This window comes from Neolamprologus brichardi, chromosome 14 (assembly GCF_056152115.1).
Source record: "Neolamprologus brichardi isolate AB-2024 chromosome 14, ASM5615211v1, whole genome shotgun sequence".
NCBI classification, from domain to species: Eukaryota; Metazoa; Chordata; class Actinopteri; order Cichliformes; family Cichlidae; genus Neolamprologus; species Neolamprologus brichardi.
Window position 1 is genome coordinate 33,867,239 of NC_142117.1, and position 18,423 is coordinate 33,885,661.

At 41.2% G+C, this 18,423-nt stretch overlaps 1 pseudogene across 1 annotated transcript; it reads left to right on the forward strand.

Annotated features, from left to right (window-relative positions):
- Positions 1-3,469: 3,469 nt before the first annotated feature.
- On the forward strand, positions 3,470-16,568 carry LOC148098988 (cytochrome P450 2F5-like; annotated as a pseudogene). The gene is made up of 9 exons (XR_015719998.1): positions 3,470-4,738; positions 4,952-5,114; positions 5,247-5,396; positions 7,837-7,997; positions 8,177-8,353; positions 14,132-14,273; positions 14,395-14,582; positions 14,689-14,830; positions 16,076-16,568. The product of XR_015719998.1 is annotated as a cytochrome P450 2F5-like (transcript).
- Positions 16,569-18,423: the final 1,855 nt, after the last annotated feature.

An 18,423-nucleotide genomic window follows, 5' to 3' on the forward strand; every position in this document is an offset into this window, starting at 1 on the left:
GCCTTGCTTGGGATGGGGAGAATAGTCATCACACAGTCGTTATCAGGGAGTGTTTGTCCGGCTTCAGCCTTCGGCCTGTGCAGCTGGCGCCGTGGTGGTGTCTGCATTTTGATCCCGAATTTGTTGATTTTGTTGATTTTCTTTCCATACGAGCAGCTCACGAGAATTTTCAAAGCTGATCTTTAACACTCTGATGCTGGTCTCTCGATCTCCCGTTGGAGAGCCGCGAGCCTCCCCATGATGGTATTAAACTTCTGATCCGTGGTGTTGTCATTCTTTTGATTCTGAGACCTCACAACTGCAGTGATCCGTTCTGTGATGTGATCCAACTTTCGCTCAAGGTTGTCATTTTGAGCAGGGCCCTCTCTGATGTATCCCACCATACGCTCAATGGTGTTGTTTTGAGCCTTCACAGCAGCTGTAAGCGTCTCCAAGGTGTTAACCATGCTGCGTTTGTTGTGAGAGGTCGCGACTCGTCCAGTCGCTTCGATTCCAGCGGGCAGCCTTGGGGGGTTTGAACAGCCAGTTCCGCTCTCTCAATTCTCCGATAAGTCAGGGCCATGCCAGCTCCGATCAGCAAGAACCCTGTTATCATGGTTCCGAATAGGTAGATATCTTCAGCGTCCTCGATCGACAGTCCCGCCAGGCACATGACTCTCCAGTTCTGCCACCCGTCCATCGTGTATCCAGCAGGGAAAGTCCCTCCAGGGCACTCGGGCTCTCCCGAGCCCAGACTTCTCGTTGAGAAGAGGGTGTCAATAGCATTCAGAGACCAGTTGATCAAATCCATAATTCTCTTTTAGGTTTTAGAGAACGACAGTGAGAGACTGTTCCAGGGAAAAGTAATGCACATGAGACAGACAAGGACACAGAGGCTAAGCAGGGAAGATAAGGGTAAGGAGGAGAGGAGAAAAGTGCGACCGCCTTCGCTGAGAGCCAAACGAGAAATCGTAAATATTATATTGTACCAACGAGATAATTATATTGTTTGAACAGTAAAGTTTTCACGTTATAACATATCTTATATTGTTTGAACATGATATATTCGTTTGCCTTAAAACATAGTGAAGTGGATGGCAGTGCAGATCAGAGTGCGAGAACATGGCTTGTTTATCGGAATTAATTAAGTTCTATTTTATGCTTGGATTGAGGCATGGGGAGATTTTTCTGTTACTGAGCAGTTGGGACAGTACTGTGATAAGCATGCAGACACTCAGAAGAAACCTAAAACGCATGTGGCTGTACTGGAGAAAGAATGAGTCTGAGCCGACTGAGGTAGCACGATTTCTTTTTGATCAACTGGAGGGACACGGGAGGCTCCATGGATACAAACTACACCAGCTGAACTGCATTTACACAGGATATGTTGTCACGCAGAGTACTGCGAGACATTTACTGAAATATCATGACCCTTATGGGGTTGAGTTGAGCTTTCAGTTTTCCACAATATACTGTTATACTTGTTGTTGAGTATTTTTGATAAACTTTGTTTTTCTGACTGATACTGTGTGGTACTTTTGGTCAACATGTTGAGCCAAAAGAAATGTGTTCTAGTGAGAATTTTTTTTAAATTGTTAATATTTAACAGGAAGAGCTGCAGCAAGTTGCACATTTGTGGAACACCCACATAATGCGCAGAAGCAGAAATGCAGTTGCTCCAAGTGGACGTCGGATTCTCATGTACACCATCCCTAATCTTGTTGTTGTTGTAAATCAGAATGTGTATGTTTGTGCATCTGTAGATAAGAATTTGTGTGTGTAAAGAAGATTTGCGTGTGTAAAAATATTTACACAAATTACAAATTCTTTTTGTTAAGGTCTGGTTACAGATACAAAGCAAAAAAATAAGAGTGAAACTCTGCACTCAAGTTTCAACTTACGAGTACAAATTTTGACCTGATTTTTCTTCCTTTCAGCTGATTGGTCAATGTCATGTCAATCAAAAATTTCACTATCCAATCAGAGAATAGATGGGTTTGGCTGTCGGAGGGGTGCTTTACTGAGCTGCAGGTCAAACCCACTTTAGAAAAACTAAATTCTCTTTCAGTTGCACAATGCACAAAGGGTTGAACTCATTGGATATCAATATAAACACAGTTTAATTCATTTGTTTTTAGATAAACAAGGAAACATTGTGCTCAAAATAATATAGAGGAGGGAAGTGAGACGGTAAGTGATGGAAGTGACGGGAGAAGGTAAGCGAATTATGCTGTAGGTGACGTCAGACGCCGGAGATTTGGAGGAAAAAAAAGCAAATGGTAGCATAGAATATAAAAAACGCTTTAAAACTTGAAGTATTCCAAATACACTAATCAATTGTCATTTAACAAACCACATTTGTCCAACTATCTCCAACACCCTGGAGGACAACGAGGAGAGTTTAGATGCTCTCCAAGATTTCATCGACCGGTGCTTCCATGACCTAGTAATGAAGAAGGCCCAGAGCGCGTCTTCCCCGGCCAAAGTTGAGACGCAGTCATATTAAAGATGTCGCCCGGCATACTTCCCCATCACAACATTGCCTGCCGGCAAATACATTATGGACATCCTGGAGTCAATCGATAAGCGATTGCCCAGTTTTGATGCGAGGCTGTCCCTGGTGGAGATCTTACACCGGGAATTTAAATCTCTGAAGGAATCCCTGGAGTTCAGCCAGCAGCAGGTGGAAACACTTGCTGCGGAAAACGCCATGTTACGGGACTCGGTCAAATCTCTAACCGATAATGTGATCCAGTTAACATAGAAAATAAAAAAAATAAAAGAGACCGTTATTGATCTACAAGCCCGTAGCATGAGGGATAATCTTGTGTTTTCTGGTATTCCAGAGTCTGCCGGAGAGGACCCGGAAACAACCATGAGAAGCTTCATTAAACCCCACCTGAAGCTGCCGGAGGACACGGTGAAAAACATAGGATTTGAAAGGGTGCATCGCATCGGGACTCCAAAGACAGGAAGCGGGAGACCACGGCCTATTGTGGCCAAATTCGGCCACTTCAAGCAGAAGGAGCAGGTGAAGAGTCACGGCAGAGAGCTGAAAGGAATGGATTTCAGCATGAACGACCAGTTCCCCAGAGAGATCCTGGAACGACGCAAGGTCCTGTTCCCAGTCTGACGTAGCTTTATTCGGAAAGGCTGCCGGGATGTCATCGCCGTGGACTGGCTCTATGTGGACGGACAGCTCTACCGCGACCCCGGCACCACTCCGTGGCTGTATTGACCGCACACCAGATAACAATCCGCTACACTATTTTCTTCACTCACACTCTCTTGTATTAACTTTTGTTTAACTTTGTAATATCAGTTTGTTAATTCAGTGTAACGTCACCGTCACTCTCCGCCAATGCCTTAATTTGAATGTTTCCGTTTTTATTACTTTTTTCCTCTCAAAATTCAAAATACTTTTTGACATCTAAAATGAAGATAACACTGCATATATTGTTTTTGGGGTTTTTTTTATATTTTTTTTAAAAAACATAAAATTTTCACATATTTTGGTTTACAAAGTTACAAAACTCAGTACACAAATACGCATTTGATTTGCAAGTACAAAATATTTATGACCACAATTTGAGCCCATACGGTAGTTACACTCGCAGTAGCACAGGAACAGAGCAAGAGGGAGAGGGAGAGAAAGAGAGCCAGGGGCAACAACAAGAGACAACATCATCACAATTTATTGACAATACATAGGCAGAGTGTAGCGTCAGCAAGAAAAGGTTATCATATAGAAGCGGCTCCACAAACAACTTGCACAAGCACCTGAGAACCGTCCACCCATCAGTGCAATGGGAAGATAAAACGCAGTCACTTGAGTGTGATATTAATGAAGATACCAGTGTGTCCACTGTAACTTTTGCTGCTGCTGCATAGCATCTTGCAGTATACCACTCTAAACCAACCCAGAGCTCTATTAGACAGTTTTTGCAGAAGTCTGTGACCCCGAGCAAGACAGAACTCAATTGATAAAGACCTATCAAAAATGATTGCAAGAACAAATAGCTCAGAAGTGCATTTAATGTGTTTATTGTTGTGTGTCGTCTAGCCTGCCGCTGCTGTTGGTTTTGGAGCCGCAATAAAACGTTTCACAGTTTTAAAAAAATTCTAAAAAACATAATGAATTGAAGGTTAACTAAGAAGAGTGGTTAATCAGTAAGCTCACCAGTGTCATATTCCATGCTGACGCAAACTCCCTGTTAAATATAAACAGATCTCCTAAAGAACAGTGACTATATATATATGTGTGTGTGACTGTCCTGGGTCTTGGAGCCAGGCTTTTGGGTTGCTGGCATATTAAGTTCTGTTTTTGTTACAGTTTGATTTATCCAGTTCTGTTAGTATAGTTTTACTCTTAGTTAGACTTTGCAGTCTTAATCCCAATTTATATTGTCTTTGAGTTCTTCTTTCAACAGGGCTCTCTGTAGCTTTATTTGTGTAGCTGTAGTGTGAACTTCATAGTTCTCATAACCCTGAGTCTTGTTGAAATTTCTTTTTGCTTCTAGTTCCTTGACTTGCTGCTGTCTTGTATTTTTGTGTATTATTTTATAATTTTTAGATTATATAGAGCAGGATGGAATCTTGTGCAACTGTGATCTTGGCAGGTTTAATCTTAGCTCTGCTGTGGATGTTTAATATAAAACACAAAAGGAACTGGCATTTGCCTCCAGGACCCACTGCACTTCCTCTCATAGGAAACCTTCTACAGATAGACAAAAAAGCACCTTTTAAAAGTTTTGTTAAGGTAAGAGTTCACTTTTTAAAATATTGTGCTGTTTTTTAAGTTGTACAATATTTTTTCTCGTAATTTGAGGAGACTCGCACACTTTCTATAAGCACACCAAATTTGACTTTAACAGCATGTTGGCATTTAGACAAAACTTCAGATGAATACTCATTTAAATAAATGATTTATTTAATTTAAATGATTTAAATAAATAATTTTACCTATCTTTAGTTCAGTGAAACCTATGGGCCAGTGATGACAGTATACCTAGGCTGGCAGCGGACAGTACTTCTGGTAGGATATGATGCTGTGAAAGAAGCCTTGGTGGATCAAGCAGATGACTTCACAGGCAGAGCCCCAACTCCATTTTTACACAACCCTAACAAGTAATATGGTAAAGCGTGATCACTCAAATATGTTGTCTTTGTCAAGGCGAGGTGATTTTGTTTCCTAGTGCTTTAATTCTTTCATGAATCAGCATGGCTTCTCTTCCATTACTTAAGTGGTAAGTGGTTTAATCTTTCAGGTATAGGGAGCGGTAACGGGGAACGCTGGCGTCAGCTGCGACGCTTCACACTGACCACTCTAAGAGACTTTGGGATGGGACGCAAGGGGATGGAAGAATGGATCCAAGAAGAGAGTGAACATATGAGGGCTCACATACATAAATTAAAAGGTATAGTTGCTGAAAAGTAATTTCACATGAAGCTGTACACCTATATTTATATAACATTAAAAAAAATGCTGATAAATGAAAATAAGTTTACTATGCACAGCCTATGTACCTAAATTTATATTACATAAAAAATTTTAATGCTAATACGTGAAAATAAATACATCACTATATGGAGCACTATCACCCCTAGTGACCACACCCATATACCTATATTTAACTGCAACTCTGGGTACCCCAAGTGTACACACTCTCTGCCGTGAGAATGTCCTAAAGAAAGAAACGCACTGACACATCATCCTAGACTATCAAGTGCCCTGAACATTACAGGACATTATAACACTAATGGAAAATAATCAGTCTTAAGTTTAGCAAGATAGAAGCATACCACAGTGGGATAATCCCACTAACCCATTATTTTCCAATACTGAATTGACACCCACCACAGCCACCCAAAAAACCCAATATGATCTACTAAAATGGTGTTTTTGTGAGCTTCAGGTTGTTAACACAACAGGATGCACAACAATGGATCTCAAAAAACACATTCAAATGCATGAAAACTAGTGATGGTAAATTTGTTTCTACTGAATCGAGTTTGAATGAGTCACTCACCAAAGTGAATCGGGTTTTTTTGAGTCATTTGAGTCACTGAGTCAGTTGACCAGAGAGTGCAAAAAATTTACACTCAAACTTAATTTGTTTCTCTTTTCATGTATATCCTACTGTTAAGATGAGTGATTGAAAAAGAAAAACAACAATTTTTATGGAGCAAAAAAGAACAAAAAAATTTCTAAAGGGAACATTTATTTTATTTCTTTTTATTTTATTTTATTAGTATTTTCCTCAAATATGTCAAATATATATTTTCTCATCTAAATGTCCACTGAGCTGTGAGCCAGGGAACCGTAATGCGCCTTAACATTGGTTGCCAACCAAGAAGAAGAAGCTGTGAGCCAGGAGGGAGGGGGCGAGTGAGTGAGTGATTCGTTGACGCTATGATTCAGCACAGGAGGGAGGGGGTTAGTGAGTCCTGAGTGATTCGCTTACGCTACAATTCAGCACAGGAAGGAGGGGGTGAGCAGCTAAAATGTGCTGTTAGCATGTTAGCAGAGCGATGCTACTGTGAACACAGGAGCTATAGGGCTTTGGAGCGGACGTCACGCCGCAATGTATTGTGGGAGCGCGGCGCCATTTTCCGGGTCCACAAATCAAAACAGACACACTGTGTTGGAACGACGATGACAAGAAACATGCTTAAAAGCAGCTCAAAAGAAAACGGACGGTATAGAGACCGATTGCGTCCAGAGGCGAAGCAGCGGTACTTGAAAAAAATAGAGTGCATCGCAGATGTGCACCCATATGGAATACAGCAGTGGAGAAAAGACCCAGGCGACTTACCACCACTGTCCTTACCCGATATCTTCACGCATCTTGTTAACCCTAACTCTAACCCTCACGTTCGGATTTCAGAGTGCCCCATGTGTAACGTTGGCACCCAGTCTGGATTTGTTTGATCCATTTCATAGGCAGGCTTCCCCACAGTTGTGTGAAAGAATTAGCGAATCGTTACATAGTACGCATGTCTGCACAGTCACTCAATTCAATGTTTGATCGCAATTTCTATAACCTCCGAGAACACCAACGATAATATTATTAAGCTATAAAGAGTGATATAAACATATATAAAACTTACCGGAGTGAAAATGTCTGGAGCACACCAACAGATATCTGGAGATGGAAGTGAACTGGATATCAGCTGAACTCACGGCTGCTATTCAGGCTAGACACCTTCGTTTTGTAAGGTCCGCCATATAAGCTCCCTCATGTTGCTTCCAGGTTGGGAAAGAATAAAAGGACAAACTCTTTTTAAGCTTATTCCCTTGCCGGTCGTGCGATCGAACATTGCAGCCGACCACACAGCAAGTACAAACCATGGCTGTTGTGTGTGCCTTCGCTCCTTTTTCGCTTGGCGCATCAGGCCAAAATCCTTTCCACGCCCACCCTCGTGACATCACGCTCCAAAGCCCTATTGTCTTGATGTGAGCTTCTACTCAGGGTTTTTTCTTCCTGTTCAGAGCAGAAATGTTTTTGTTAAGAAGCTGGCTGTTGTTTTTCCCCACAATTTTAATTATAAGCTAGATATATTTCTACTAATGAAATTAGTTTGCTAAGAGCAACAGCGATGAGTCAGTGAGTCAGTTGGGCTTGTGAATCATGATTCACGAGTCAGTAAAGTGATTCTCGAGTATTGAATGATTCGTTTATGATTCGCGCATCACTAATGAAAACTGTTATTTGGGAAAGCCATGTGCCAACAAACATACTCTTTAAATCTCTTTAAAAAAACTGACCTACCAGTGGGAAAGTTGGAAGTGTGGGCATGTCATAACTAAAGTGAAGTCCTTAGTTAATTTGACAGATGATTCCCCTTCTCTTGCAGGTGCACCATTTGACCCCACATTCTTATTGAGCTGTACTGTGTCTAACGTGATCTGCTGCCTGGTTTTTGGTCAACGGTTCAGCTATGAAGACAAGCAGTTCTTGCGCCTCCTTACCATACTTTCTCATATAGAAAAGGCTAACAGCAGCCCCGTGTGTCAGGTAACTGAAAGTGGGAGCAAAATTAAAGATTAAATAGAAATGCTTTTTAATTTGGTTTTCATATTTTGTATAAGAGTATATACGTCTTTTGAAAATCATACTGTAAAAATGATCCAAACACAGTAGATGTATCATTGTCTCTTCACAAGAATGTATGTTGCTATGCTTCTTTACAACAGATGTACAACCTCTTTCCGAAACTCATGGACCATCTTCCTGGCCCCCATCAAAAAAATTTTGCAGAGTATAAAGAGGTGAGAAAGTTTATCAAGATGAAGATCCAAGAACACAAAGACACATTGGACCCCAGCTCCCCACGAGACTACATAGACTCCTTCCTTATTCGAATCAACCAGGTTGGAAAACTTAAGCATAATTTATCAAAGAAAGCTCAAAACTACAAATACTGTGTTTATTAATCTAGGCAATTAATATAATCTAAAGTGCTAAAAATCTTTTCTTATCTTGCTATGAATGATTTTAAACACTCCTCTGTGAATTGTCACCTTCTTGTGATGGAAAGGTTTGCATGTTGTTGGAGGAATTTGTTTGTGACAGGGTTTCCTAAGGCAAACTTGTCCTGGCTAAGGGACCAAATGAAAACTGATTCAGATAATAAGCAGTGAATCCTGCTTGTGCTGCGATATTCGGGACTGAAAACCGAGGAACATTCACTCACTTTCAGCTTGTTGTGTTAGTTGGTATATTACTCATTTTAACTATCCATTAAATCATCAAATTCACTGTAAGATTAAGATCAACTATTGAATGGCATATATTTTAAAGCAGTGGTTCTCAAACTTTCCATAAAAATGACCATCTCATAAAATATATGGCTCTTGAAGTACCGTAGTACAGTAGTATATGCCTATTTAACACCATATACAGTTTACACAAGACAATTTGAATTCTTATATGAATGTTATTTATTTTAACTGTCATAAACAGAATGTGACGAGTCATAATAACAACAACTGTGCTGCATTAAAACATTCACAGCTGGTGGGATATCTGGTCTTTAAGTGATGACGTGGTGAATTCTGCTTCCGGGTCCAAAATACTCTGCATTTATTAAAGCTTTGAGCTTTTAACATGTTTTAATTCTTGTGCATCTTGTTCTATTTAGTCTGAACAAGACCTCCCAAAAAGTCAGTGATCACTGTCGGCCTCTCTCAGTTTTTATCACCACTATTCATTTCAAAGCTAAGTTTTTAAAACCTTATGATATAACTACAACCCAGCCCACGCAGCAGTATATTAATGACTAACCTCGCATTGTGGATGGATTATCTCAGTTGTTCTCCTCACTGAAGTTTGGTCCGTTTACAGGATCCTGCCATCTAACCCTCACATTAACTTTTATCGAGTGGAAAGAAAGTTAGCGTTCATCCTCCAGCTTCAATGTTATGCTACCCATAGCTGTGTAGCTAGCCATCACACAGCACATCATTATATACCAGCTAGCCCAACTTCAGTAACCCTATAAATGCCACTGCTGTGTAGTTTTCTGTCTTCATTTATGTCAGAAGTGATAGCAGAGCTATACATTTTTATTTTTGCTGTGGTGGTTAAGCTGCCAGATTTTTGGCTTCACGACCCTCCTTCATGCTTCGTGCATGTCGAAGCTCAGTTTGCTCTTCGTGGCGTTTCAGCCGACAACACGAAATACCATCATGTGGTGACCTCACTGGATCTGCTGTCCACCCGCCGTGTGATGACCATCCTCCGGGATCCCCCCACCCAAGGGAAATACACCGCTCTCAAGGTGCTGAGCTGAGCTACTCCCTCTCCGACGCAGAGTGGGCCAAGAAACTCCTCTCTCTCAGGCCTGGGTGATGGTACCGCTCTTGAGCTCATGGAGAGCACGCTGTCCTTGCTAGGAACAGATGATGGCGGATTCCTCTTCACTCACGTCTTCCTCCAACAGAGCGAGCCGGCCTTGCCAACTCTCCACTGCTGGCTGCGAAGGATTACTGCTCACTGGCAGAAGCGGATCGCAATATCCTGTCTACCAGGAGCTTCGACATAGATAGTTCCCAACTCACCGACGGCATCTCCCCCGCCTGCACCAATTCTCCCGGTGGCCTGCGACTCATCGATGGTGGCTGGGATCACGGCACCACGGTAAAGTGCTGTGTTTTTACCATCAGTATTTGGCCCCGTAGCACGGCGCTGTCTGCCACCTTGCAGTTTTAAGGCCCAGGGAAACGGGCCCACCAGTGCTCTGTAGCGGCCGTGACTGCTGGCGATAAGGAAAGGCTGTTCTTCATTGAGGACTCACCCTTGGGGAGCCGTTTTCTGGTTGACTCCGGTTCCCAGAATACCCTCAGGAGCTCTTGTGTCGTCTTTACATACCTCCATGATGGTATATTATTTATTATTATTTATATTAATTCCCGCGTACCACTACAGGGAGCCCAAGCACCACCAAAGTAAAGGCTTTAAAGTAAAGGCTTCAAAACCAAGTTGACGCTGAAAGTACTAACATCACTAATATCACAGAACTTTGCATGTGGCCAAAAGTAATGTTTTAATGTTCTTTGTTATCAAACATTTGCACATAAATAAGTGACATAATATTCAGTACTTACTTTTAAAAGTTTACTCTTCTGCTGCCCCGCTTCAGCCATCCACTGTTTCTTTTTTTTCCAAAAAAAGTATCCACACCCACATACACGCTATGAATTCTGGGATAGGTTGGGCCACAAAGGATAGACCTGACCCATCCTTCAAATTCGGGAAAATGAAGGATGCATTTGTCGGCAGCATTTGGAGCAACTTTTGAATTGGGACAGCCTTTGTTGCGTCACTGTGATGTAATCAGCCTTTAAATGTGGCCTCCGAAGGATGCAGACCCTGAATTGGGACACAGCCATTGTGTTGACCTTTGGCTGCTCGCAGAGTATAGCACCAGCAGTAGCTGAAGAAAAAACTTGTGTGGGAGTTAAGTGAGATCATGGTGCAAGACTTTCATTCAGCCACAAAGCAATTCTCACACATCATCAGCTCATTAAGGAGAGGAAAGTGGTGCCAGTGGTGCCAACTCCCCAGTAAGGAAAATTGCTATTGGCTGTCATAAAAGTACAGCAGAAGTAGCTAAATATCATCATTGCCTAATTTGCATAATTGGCCCTGCGTATGTAATTGTAACAGACGCTTTAGGAGAGAAAAATAACATTGTGGAAGAGGCATAAAAAAACACGCTAAAAGCATTTAGAATATATTTAGAACTACAAATTAAATTTCTCTTACCAATTATAGTTTTCAGTAATTCCAACCCTCCTCCTTTATCTGGACTTGGGACCGGCAAAAGTGACCTGAAATAGGCACTCTGGCAGAGTTACTTTTTTGGTTTGTGTGTTTTTAAGTGTTTTTAAAAGTAACAGTGAAAGAAGAATATTTTTCAAATAACTATTAACAATCAAAATGGACAGAGCCTCCCAGCATTGCAAACCTCATTACAACGATGGGAATGATGAATTTTAGTGCATTGATTTATTTTAGACAAAGAAAAATGTACATTTACCGCTGCTCCCGCCCTGCGTTACAGTCCGGGGGGTGTGGGGATGTGTGGGTGCAGCAGCTGCTTCGCTCATTTGCAGTTTGCACGCATTGGGGTGAATATCGCCCACTCTGACATCAGCTGGGGGCGACTGCTGCGTGAGGACTATGGGCCGCCTGTAAGCATTTTGGCACGGATGAGGTGCCCACGACAGCACCCGCTGCTTGTTGAGTGCAAGAGCGATACGTGCTTTCACGTCAAAAAGTCGTCATAAGTCTCCAATAACACCACAAAAAGTCGCCGGATTTGTTGCTAGTTGCTTTTTAGAAAATAAGTCGCTAAGGGGGTCTGAAAACTCGCTAAATATAGCGACAAAGTCGCTAAGTTGGCAACACTGAGTGGTGCTATACTAATATAGTATAAATAGGAGATTGTTGCAGACGGCAACCAAAAATATTGAGTGGTTGAGGCAGGCATACTTCGAGGATCTCCTCAATCTCACTGACATGTCTTCTCTTGAGGAAACAGAAGCTTTAAGGGGGTATTTCAACAATTCCTCGGCAAGGCCCCTCAGGAATTCAGCCCGAGTTCCTTCAGGTACTGGATGTAAAGCCTAATCGAGATCCAGTGGCAAACGAGGTAGATGTTTCTCCTCTGAGAGGAGGGGAGCTGGTTAGTATGTTCCAACTATAAGGGGATTCTCAGTCTCTCTCGGAAGGTGGCAGGGTACTGGAGAGGAGAGTGTCTGTAAGTTGAACCTTGGATTCAGGAGGAACGATGCAGCTTTTGTCCTCGTCATGGAAAACTGGACCGCTTCTTTATCCTACCAAGGATATTTGAGGGTGCATGTGATTTTGCCCAACCACTGAGCAGTGCTTTGTAGACTTGGAAAAGACATTCAGCCAAGTCCCTTGGTAGATTGTGCGAGAATTGCTTAGGGATCATGAGGTGACTGATTCCATTTCTTTTTCTTTTTTTTTTATGGACAGAATTTCTAGGTGTAGCAAAGTGGTGGAAGGATTCCACTTTGGGGGTCTCACGATCTCCCTGTCTTTTGCAGATTATGTGGTTCTGTTGGTTACATCAAGTGGTGACCTTCAACTTGAACTGGAATGGTTTGTAGCCAAGTGTGAAGAGGTGGAAATGAGAATTAGCGCTTTTAAAGTTTAAGGTCAAGGTTCTCAGCTGGAAAAGTACACCCAAGTGCTGCTAGTGGTTAGCTATAAGTATCTCAGGGTTTTATTCCCAAGTGAGAGGAGAGGGACATGGGAGATTGACAGATGGATTGGTGATAGTTGCAGTAATGTAAATGATATCCAGATGGTGAAGAGAGAGGCGAGCATAAAAGTAAGGCCTTTGATTTACTTGATTTACTGGTTAATCTATGTCCCTCACATCATGCAAGGGACATAGATTAACCAGATTAACCATAGACCACTACCCAGAGCTCATGTGACATCATGAGCTCTGGGTAGTGACTGAAAAGAAAAAAACATTGTGGAAACAAGCACCAAAAATGACATTTCTTCAATGGGTGGCTGGTTTCTCCTTTTCGAGATAGAGGGAGGAATCCGGTAACTTTGGAGAAACTCAGAGTACTCATTTGTAACACCCATCCCACGTTCTATTGAAAGGGGCCCTGAGTTCCTGTTGTTACTTACTATTGATACTCCCTTTTTGATGATTGTGATCTGAAATGTGTATTAAAATTGACTATATGACAATAAACCACATGCAAGCAGGCCAATTATAAATTTGACTCCACTTTAGTGACGATTAGTTCCAATAACACAAAAGAAAAATAAGTGACATTAATAAAGTTTGTTGAGCAATGACAAACTATCCAACATCAACTGACACCAAATAAATAATATGGTAGGAGAAAATGCTCTCTCTTTCTAGTCAGGCATCAGTCTGGGACAGGATATTTCTAATTTTAGAGATACTGCGCAAATGGAAGAAAGCAGTCCTACAAATGTGTTTAATATATGCATTGAAGGATATATCCTGGTCAAAAATGACTCCAATGTTCTTCACAGTGTTACTGGAGGCCAAGGTAATGCAAGCAGAGTAAGAATGTCGTTAGATACCATATTTCTTAAGATTTTCAGGGCCAAATACAATAACCTCAGTTTTATCTTAATTTTCAAGCAGAAAATTCGAGGTCGTCCAGGTCTTTATGTTTTTAAGACATTCCAGCAGTTTAACTAATTGGTGTGTTATCGGGGTTCATGGATAGATAAAGCTGGGTGTCATCTGCATAGCAGTGAAACTGTATGCTATGCCTTTTGATGATACTCCCTAAGGGAAGCATGTATAATGTAAACAGAGTTGGCCCTAGCACTAAACCCAGTGGAACTCCATAATTAACCTTAATATGCGAAGAGGTCTCTCCATTTATATGAACAAATTTGAGTCTATTAAAGTAAGATATAATGGTAAGATAATAACTGATGACAAACAGATGAGATTATTCACCTCAGGTGTGCAGAAACAAAGGGCTAGAAGCCAGAACGGATCTAGATGCACACACAAATATACACTCACACAGACAGAAAGAGAAAAAATATAAAGAGAGACACATCGAAGTACAGAGAAGCACAGAAAAACAATGACAACTTTCTTCTTTCAGGAAAAGGAGATTTCCTCAACTGAGTTCCACTATGACAATTTGGTCTCTACAATAATGACTCTGTTTCTGGCTGGAACACAGACCACCAGCTCCACCCTGAGATATGCTCTTAGCGTGCTGATTAAATACCCCCCAAAACAAGGTAAGACTGTGGATTTACTTTACAATACATTCAATACTAATACATTATGGTTAGGAATACGTCCCTTGGTGGACGTAAAAACAGATCAGAGTGGTAATAGTTTCTGCTTTGCTGTGTCCAGAGAAAATGCAGCAAGAGATTGACACTGTTATTGGAAAAGGCCGTTGTCCCAGGATGGAGGACAGGAAGTCCCTCCCTTTTTCACTTGCTGTCATCCATGAAGTGCAACGTTTTCTTGACAATCTCCCTCTCAGCCTCCCTCACTACACACTGAATGACATATCCTTCAGGGGTTATACAATCCCAAAGGTATTCTCAATTCCAAGATTTCATGTGTATTACAGAATCTATTGTATATCAAGTCAGAGAATAATGTTGAAAGCAGCAACACTAACAAGATATATGTTTTGAATAGGACACTGTAATTATTCCGCTGTTGCACTCTGTGCTACAAGAGGAAAAGCAATGGGCCACTCCCAGGTCCTTCAATCCCCAGCACTTCTTGGACAATAATGGCAACTTTAAGAAAAGTCCTGCATTCATGCCATTCTCTGCAGGTAAAGAGTCAACACACAGTTATTGATCATCCAGTTCTTTTGCATGTTGACGTAATTTTTTCCCCCAAATATCTTGATATTTACAGTGAAAAGCAATTCAGGGCTCTAGAATGTGACCAGTTTGGATACACATGCAACTTAATTTCTCAATGGTGTGACTAAAAAAATCCTAGGTCGCACCGGTGTGACCAGCCATTCGAGTAAAAGAAAATGACCCTACAACTCTGAAAGTCTCCGTGTGGTCAACAACAGACACACACTATGCCCATATTATGGTCTAAACCATTTAGAGACCTCTCTGATTAGCTGTGGTCCACATATTTCTTTAGGCCTGCGTGTGTGTACGTTTGAAAATGCAGGCGAATAGAGAGGTGTGAGTAGCCTAGGCCCGATACAAGTAGATATAGCTGTGGGTAATGACAAAAGATGAAAAGAACGATTGATAACTTTTTCCTTCAGGCCTGATCCGTCCGTAGCCAGTGCTATGACACGGAGCCATCAGGCTCTCAGGTTGTGTCTAACACTGGTCTGGAGATGGCATAAGATAATGAGCCATATACGGTCACCAGAGGAGGCCGAGATGATGATTAAGTTTAACATTGCCTATGTAATGTTACAATATGCCTATTGTAAGTCCGAAATAATTCTTCACAAGAAAAATGGCTTGAACGTAAACCCTACATACAGTAATGATGTCGCGTATGTGAAGTTTATAGGTGTCATCCCGAACACAGAAGAAAAAAATGGGAAAAAGGCCAAATTACAGGAGTTGGCCATCTGAGGGGCATGTGACTGCAGTGGAGGATAGTCTATAAGATATCAAGCTGTTTAGATGTTCAGATATTGAGATGTTTAGTTGGAAGCCTTATCAGACACTTTGAGGTCCTTTTAATTAAGATTTCCTTTCCTTTAATATATCTTGAGATTATTAAGTTTCAATTTCAGCTCAGTGAAGCACTTAAAGCACAAGCACTTTTTCAGTCACTTATGTTTCTTGTAGAACTGTGCTCCAAATAAAGAACTTTGTGTTGACAAGATTGTCATTTACAAATCAATACTGTCTGTATAGACCCCCCCCCCCCCCGGAAAAAAAAGTGAATATGTAAAATTGTGGTGGTAAGCAATGTGGTTGAAAAATTTTGGTGCACCTAACTTTCACCTTAGAATACAAGTGCAACCGTGACAAAAAGTTAGTATAGAGCCCTGCAATTATTTTTAATCAGAGTCCTTTGTGTATCTCTACAGGGAAGAGAAACTGTGTTGGCGAGTCTCTGGCCCGTATGGAACTTTTTATTTTCATAGTATCATTGCTGCAGGATTTCACTTTTTCCTGTGCTGGAGGCCCTGACAGTATAAACCTCATTCCTGAAAAAAGCAGTTTTCTTAATGTGCCCCGCAGATACCATATCATGGCCACACCTCGTTAAAAAGATGATTTGTTCAGACAGAGTTATAGTCTGGTTGAAGGACTCGAACAAGTATGTCTTCATCAGCTTCTTGTGAAACACTGATTTGATGTTTATTTTACAGTTAGTTTGCTAGTACCTCACTGATGTAGAACACACAACCATTACATGCAAATCTTTCATCTCATCATAACTGTGTTTTCTGTTTTTTGTCATTTATTCTTTTTTTAATGAGTTGTTTAATGGACTGTTTTTCTCTACAAGCAATAAATATTACTACTATCTTGAACAAATAACTACTATAAATGGCTTTGCACCGATCAACAAATCATAAAGACTTTTATATAAATACTCAGTCTCATCATCACTGTTGAAACTGAAAAAAAAACAAAAAAAACAAGGATTAACGTGAATTAATTAAAAATTGCTCTCCTGTCTGAAATGTTGTTTCAAAACTAAAATCTTACTATTTGCTTTAATAACATTCACTCCAATGATGTATTCAGTTTCCACAAGTGTAGCACAATGTTAACGCAGCTGGTTTAATGCAGAGATTATTTTGACCTCTTTTGGGACAATATAGCCCATTTTTAACTACGCCACAAAATTCTTTGGGGTAAACACACATGAACCCTGCAAAGAGAGTCCGAGGTTATTAGCGATGCACCGATACCGATACTGGTATAGGCCTCAATACCACATTTTCTAAAGTACTCGTACTTGTTAAAAGTCCTCCGATACCGGGGACCGATACCACGGTCTGAGACCTGTCTATGTTTGAGCGGCATGTAAGGGGTTAATCACAGGCGCCGAGTGCCCGCCCCCAGGCCCAGAGTGCCCGCCCCCAGGCCCCGGCTGCAGCTCAGAGCGGGGAGAAGGGGAGGCGAGACAAGTCAGCCGTGTGGAACTATTTCAAAGTGAACGAAGACGCAAAAACAAAGGCGGACTGCAAATTGTGCTCAGCGAAATTGTCCAGAGGAGGCTCAAAAGGTAGCGCATTTAACACAAGTAATTTAATCAAGCACCAAAAACACGACAACGAGTACAAAGAGTTTACCCACGCTTATTTACCCACGCTTATTAGCACAGAGGAGCATAGCTGATGCTATAGCAGTGGGACGGAAAATAGTTGGGCATTTTAAACATTCCGCCTTAGCCTACTCCCGCCTCGAGGACATTCAGGGACAGCTCAACCAGCCAATAAAGAGACTGCAGCAGGACGTACAGACGCGCTGGAACAGCACGTATTACATGCTCCAGTCCCTCATTGAGCAAAAGCGAGGGCTGGGCGTGTCCGAGCATGAACTCCCTGACTATCTCACCGCTCACCAATGGGCTCTTATGGAGACGACTGTTGCCATCCTCGCCCCCTTTGAGGAACTAACTAAAAAAGTGAGCAGCCACGATACACTAGCCTCTGATGTCATCCCAGCTGTGACTGTGCTAGTGAGACTTCTAAACAGAGAAACAGACGAACAAATTTAAAATTAAATTTTGTTTTTTATAATTATTTATTCTGTAATATGTTGCATACAACATGCTTTTCATTTTAAATAAATGTTCTTAATTCCAACCTAGTCCCTTGTTTGTTTGTTTTTTGTTAAATTATAGGACTAAAGCTGTTACCTGTAAATTTAAATCATGTTTTTATTAAGTACTCGGTATCGGTATCGGCGAGTACTGAAATACAAGTACCCATACTCGTACTCGTTTCCAAAAAAGTGGTATCGGTGCATCCCTAGAGGTTATTTTTTTGTAACCTTGTAAACCAAAATATATGAAAATTTTATGTTTGTGCATCTACAGATAAGAATTTGTGTCTGTGTAAAAAAGATCTGTGTTTGTAAAAAATATTTATTGTTTTTTGCTTTACGGAGCTTCAGGTCCTAGAAGAATAAATGCTCAGCTTTTTCCTTCATCACCACGAAGGAAAACAGCCTGTGCATGTCCGAGTTCGGTGATTTTTTTGTCAAAGGTTTATGTGCTTATACAGAGACCTCCAGTATGGGCCGCTCTTGAGCCTTTTCAACTGCGCTGCGGACCTCAGGGGGAAAGCAGTGTTGTAGAAATTATGCTGTCTTCACTAGTGGGGATAGTTACAAAGTTTTCTTTGTTATGAATTACCTATACATGTTTTTATTGAACATTTGAAGATAAAACAACACAAACTCTAGTAGAGGACATAAA